Source organism: Cervus canadensis, chromosome 6, assembly GCF_019320065.1.
Source record: "Cervus canadensis isolate Bull #8, Minnesota chromosome 6, ASM1932006v1, whole genome shotgun sequence".
Classification (NCBI taxonomy): Eukaryota; Metazoa; Chordata; class Mammalia; order Artiodactyla; family Cervidae; genus Cervus; species Cervus canadensis.
Window position 1 is genome coordinate 14,845,804 of NC_057391.1, and position 5,819 is coordinate 14,851,622.

The following is a 5,819-nucleotide window of genomic DNA, read 5'->3' on the forward strand; positions in this document are numbered from 1 at the left end:
TCCTCCCTTCAAAATGGCTGGACTCGGTGACTGACTTGTAGTGAACAGAATGGGGCAGAGATGACAGTGTGTGACTTATGAGGCTAGGCCTTAAAATGCTTTTCTGCATTTCTGTTCTCTCCTGAATAACTCACTCTGGGGGAAACCTGCCGCTGTGAGGACCCTCAATCAGCCTCGTGGAGAGGGCCACTTAGGGAGCTAGAAATTAGGGCTCTCCACCATCAGAGTGCCAGCAACCCTCTCCAGTATTCTTGTCTGAAGAATCCCGTGGACAGAGGAGCCTGGTAGGCTACGGTCCATAGTGCCATAAAGAGTCGGACGCAACATGCTAAGTACCTTAGCATGGCACGGCACCATCAGACATCACCCACTTGCCAGCCCCGGAGGGAGTGAACCCTCCAACACAGTCAAACCCCAGTGATTGTAGCCCCAGCCAACATTCTGACTGCAATCCAATGAAAAACACGAAGCCAAAAGCCATCCAGCCAAGCAGCTCCCAAATTCCTGTCTGGCAAAAACTGTGAGCCATGTTAAATATTTATTATAGTTTTAAGTCACAAAATTTTGGGGTGATGTGTTAGGCGGCAATAATATTGCTTCCTTGTTTGTAGTAGCAAAAAACAGTTAGAACTACCAGAAATAATGAAGAGAGGTTAGGGAGGGTGCTGTCGCCTCTAGGGGTGGGTTTGGGTACCCCATGTGCACCCCTTCTGGTACACTGTCGTGTATATGCATTGTGTACCCAAAGCGCCTTTCTGGACACAATACATACACAGCTGTGTATATGTATTGTATATACAAAGTGCCTTTGTGGACACATATAAACAGTTTTTATATAGGTGCTGTCCCCTAGGGCTGATTCAATCAGCTGCTAGGTCACACGGCTCCTATTGTTAAATCAGTCCCCATAAACAGGTAACCCTCACTGATTTGATCAACATGCTTGGGTCATGTGACACCTACGTATTAAACCAGCCCCTAAAACATGTGAGTCCCATTGATTAAATCAGCTCCGTTAAATATCCTGACCCCCACTACACCAATCATCCTTCTTAAATCTCCTGGCATCCATTTTACCAATCAAACCCCTTAGGTTTGCTGACCTCCATTAAATCCATCTGCCTTCTTAACTCTCCAGACACCCATTAAGTCATTCTGCCTTCTTAATTCTCCTGTACCCCATTAAGTCAATGGGTCTTCTTTTTTTTAAGATTTCCAAAATAACAAAACATTTGAGATTTGAGACTAATGGGAAATTTTAAGTAATGGGAATTGGACTCTCATCGGGGTCTTCTGGGAAATCAGAAGCACCACCCCCTTCTGCAGCTCAATGTTTCTCCAGTTTAGTAATCAATTCTTTCCCTGGACACCATTGGTCTGCTGGTCACAGACATAGCAGCAAGGGGTGGTGTGAAAAAGCTGCAGCGGGCAGCGCTCGCGGAAATAATGCCTGCACTTGGTGATAACTGGGTTTTGGAAGGTCTGGCGACAGAGGAAAACACTTGAATGGTATTTCCTCCTGGTCGCTTCCCACTTTGTAGTTTTTGTCCTCTTAGACGCCACAGGGGCACTCATCAAGTTCGTGTTCTATCTGCCACCCATGCTTGTGATCTGAGCAGTCACGGAGGAATTTGCAGCAGTCTGCAAAGCCGCAAAAACCAATCTCCTCGTAGTCCTTACAAATGCCGAGCTGGTAATCCCAGCACATGGAGATGCTGGGGAACTCGGATGGGGCCCTTCCGCACCATTCCGGAGGAAGCAGTGCCCATAGACGTATCCTTGGGCTTCATGTATTTCTGACAATGATTGATTATTAGATCTTATTAGATCTCATGATTACTAGATCAAACCACCCGATAGATCGTCTTCCTTGCCCCTCAGCTCCTCCTGGATCTCCTGGCTGTGCTCAGAGACGGTGTGTGTGTCATGTCCTTCTCTGTGTCCAGCTCGTGGACAGCAGTGGCCCCCATATCCTCTGGCCCTAGGGGTTTCGCGGAGCGAGTGGACTTACAGACCACACCCAGACACCTGGACTCATTTTCCTCCTCGCCACTCCGGTCACCGTATGCCGCATCTGCTTACCACTCTCACGGGTCTTCTGTATCATGGGATTGTGGGGAGCTTGCTTCTTTTCTGGGCAAACCACGGTGTTCCCTTCGTCACTGCAGCTATTCTCTCCAGACTCTTGGTTGCAGATGGGGCACTTTCTGCAGCCTGCAGCTACTTTTTGCCCAGACTTTTTGAAAAGAAAGGACTTTTCCACAACTGGTCTGTCCTCTTTCCTAGGGAAAGTTGATCTGCCATTTTTAGGGTCTTGAGGTCCAAAACAGCTGTGGTCTGCTGGGTAGTGTGGGCCGGCTCATCACTACACTGTCAGAATGCTCGACTGTGAATTCATGCAAAATCTGTGGTGGCAGGTGTTCTTAGTCTCCTGACCAACCTTAAAAAAAAAAAAGCCCCCTTAAATCACGTGATTGCCTTTGATTCCATCAGTCCCCTTAAATCAGCCTGGGAAGGGGGCTGTCCTTCCTCAGGGGTGCTTGGGTAGAGTATAGTTGATGAATAATACCATGTTAGTTTCAGGTGTATGGAGAGTGATTCAGTAATACATATACATGTATCTATTCTTTTTCAAATTCTTTTCCCATGCAGGTTTTTACAGAATACTGAGCAGAGTCCCCTGTGCTGTAGGGAAGGTTGTTGTTCTGGTGTTTGTTTGGGTTATCTATTTTACATACTGTGGTGTCTGTATGTCAGTTCTGGTCCCCCAATTCATCTTTCCCCTTTGGTTAACCTTTGGTAACCACAGGTTTGCTTTCTAAGTCTCTGAGTCTGTTTTATGAATTAGGTTCACTTGTAACATTTTGATAGCCTACAGTGAACGGGGTCGGATTCCTGATCTCCGAAGAAGAAAATTTAGCTTCAGGATCAGGGACCAGGCTTGGCCACTCAGGGCTTTTATGTGGCAGAAGTTTTATTACAGTGAAAAGGGACAGAGAAGGCTTCTGACATAGACATCAGAAGGGGGCGGAGAGTGCACCCCCCTCACTAGTCTTATCAGGGCCTTATACACTTTTACCAGACCCACTCCCACAATATGCATCTTAAGTTAACAAGATTAGAACCAACAATAGAAAGATCTTACCAGACCCTATTTGGAACAACAAACTCGTTCCAAATAGGAAAAGGAGTATGTCAAGGCTGTATATTGTCACCCTGCTTATTTAACTTATATGCAGAGTACATCATGAGAAACGCTGGGCTGGATGAAGCACAAGCTGGAATCAAGATTGCCAGGAGAAATATCAATAACCTCAGATATGCAGATGACACCACCCTTATGGAAGAAAGCGAAGAAGAACTAAAGAGCCTCTTGATTAAAGTGAAAGAAGAGAGTGAAAAAGTTGGCTTAAAATTCAACATTCAGAAAACTAAGATCATGGCATCTGGTCCCATCACTTCATGGCAAATAGATGGGGAAACAGTGGAAACTGTGGCAGACTTTATTTTTGGGGGCTCCAAAATCACTGCAGATGGTGACTGCAGCCATGAAATTAAAAGACACTTGCTCCTTGGAAGAGAAGTTATGACCATCCTAGACAGCATTTTAAAAAGCAGAGACATTACTTTGCCAACAAAAGTCCATCTAGTCAAAGCTATGTTGTTTCCAGTAGTCATGCATGGATATTAAAGTTGGACTATAAAGAAAGCTGAGCGCCAAAGAATTGATGCTTTTGAACTGTGGTGTTGGAGAAGACTCTTGAGAGTCCCTTGGACTGCAAGGAGATCCAACCAGTCCATCCTAAAGGAAATCAGTCCTGACTATTCATTGGAAGGACTGATGCTGAAGCTGAAACTTCAATACTTTGGCCACCTGACGAGAAGAGCTGACTCACTGGAAAAGACCCCTGATGCTAGGAAAGATTGAAGGCAGGAGGAGAAGGGGATGACAGAGGATGAGATGGTTGGATGGCATCACAGACTCAATGGACATGAGTTTGGGTAAACTCCGGGAGTTGGTGATGGACAAGGCCTGGCATGCTGCAGTCCATGGGGTTGCAAAGAGACAGGACTGAGCCACTGAACTGAACTGAACCAGACCCTCTCACACAATTTACATTTTAAGATGACAGGATTAGAACTAACAGTAGAAAGATCTTACCAGACCCACTCCCATAATATACATTTCAAGATAATAGGATTAGTCAGAAGGTTCTCAAGAAGGAGAAACATGTCCTCAAGCAGGATACCTTGTTTTTATATAATCCTTAGTACAGATCCTAGGGCTTCCCTGGTGGCTTAGAGGGTAAAGGGTCCGCCTGCAATGTGGGAGACCGGGGTTCAATCCCTGAGTCAGGAAGATCCCCTGGAGAAGGAAATGGCAACCCACTCCAGTATTCTTGCCTGGAGAATCCCATGGACTGAGGAGCCTGGGATGCTGCAGTCCATGGGGGTCGCAAAGAGTCGGACAAGACTGAGCGACTTCACTTCACTTTAGTACAGAGTTTAAGCTGAGATGTTTTGTTGTGTAAACATCACTCTGGGCTTAAAGAAAAAAACGTTTTATGTGACTGAGACTAAGGAATATAACTTTTTCTCCTTGAAAATTCCAGACCCTTATCTCCTCCTTGAAAGCCCCAGACCTGTTTCTCCTTCTAGGGGACCCTGGATTTCTTATCAACCTACCTAAGAATTGACTCTCTCAATTTTTTGATTCCCCATATTCTCCATATAATATGATATATGTCTTTCTCTGTCTAACCTACTTCACTTAGTATGATAATTTCCAGGTCCATCTTTGTAATGGCTGACTAATAGTCCGTTTTATACATGTACCACATCTTCTTTATCCATTCATTTGTTAAAGGACATTTAGGTTGTCTCCATGTCTTGGATATTGTGAACAGTGCTGCGATGAACTTTGGAGTGCCTATATCCTTTGAATCATGGTTTTCTCTGGCTATATGCCCAGGAGTGGGGTTGTTGCATCCTATGGTAGTTCTACTTTTAGTTTATTAAGGAGCCTCCATACTGTTTTCCACAGTGGCTGTACCAATTTGCATTCCACCAACTGTAGGAAAGTTCCCTTTTCTCCACACCCTCGCCAGCATTTACTGTTTGTAGACTATTTGATGATGGACATTCTGACGGGTGTGAGGTGATATCCCTTTGTAGTTTTGGTTTCCATTTCTCTAATAATTAGTGATGTTGAGCATTTTTTCATGTGCTTCTTGGCCATCTGTATATTTCTTTGGACATATGTGTATTTATATCTTCTCCCCATTTTTGATTAGGTTGTTTGTTTTTTTGATATTGAGCTGCATGAACTGTTTGTAAATTTTGGAGATTAATCCCTTGTTGGTCAAATCATTTGCAAATATTTTCTCCCATTCTGTGGGTTGTCTTTTTGTTTTGTTCTAGATTTCCTTTGATGTGCAAAAGCTTTTCAGTTTAATTAGGTCCCAATTGTTTATTTTTGTTGTTATTTCCATTACTCTAGGAGAGTAAAAGTGTTGCTGCTATTTATGTCAGAGTGCTCTGTCTGTGTTTTCCTCTAAGAGTTTTATAGTGTTATGTCTTACATTTAGGTCTTTAATCCATTTTGGGTTTGTTTTTTGTGAGTGGAGGGGCTTCCCTGGTGGCTCAGAAGATAAAGCGTCTGCCTGCAATGCAGGAGACCCGGATTCAATCCCTGAGTCAGGAAGATCCGCTGGAGAAGGAAATGGCAACCCACTCTTGTCCAGAAAATTCCATGGACAGAGGAGCCTTGTAGGCTACAGTCCATGGGGTTGCAAAGAGTCAGACACGACTGAGTGACT

The 5,819-nt window shown here is 44.4% G+C and overlaps 1 pseudogene; it reads right to left on the reverse strand.

Annotated features, from left to right (window-relative positions):
• Positions 1–1,258: 1,258 nt before the first annotated feature.
• LOC122443369 lies at positions 1,259–2,304 on the reverse strand (annotated as a pseudogene).
• Positions 2,305–5,819: the final 3,515 nt, after the last annotated feature.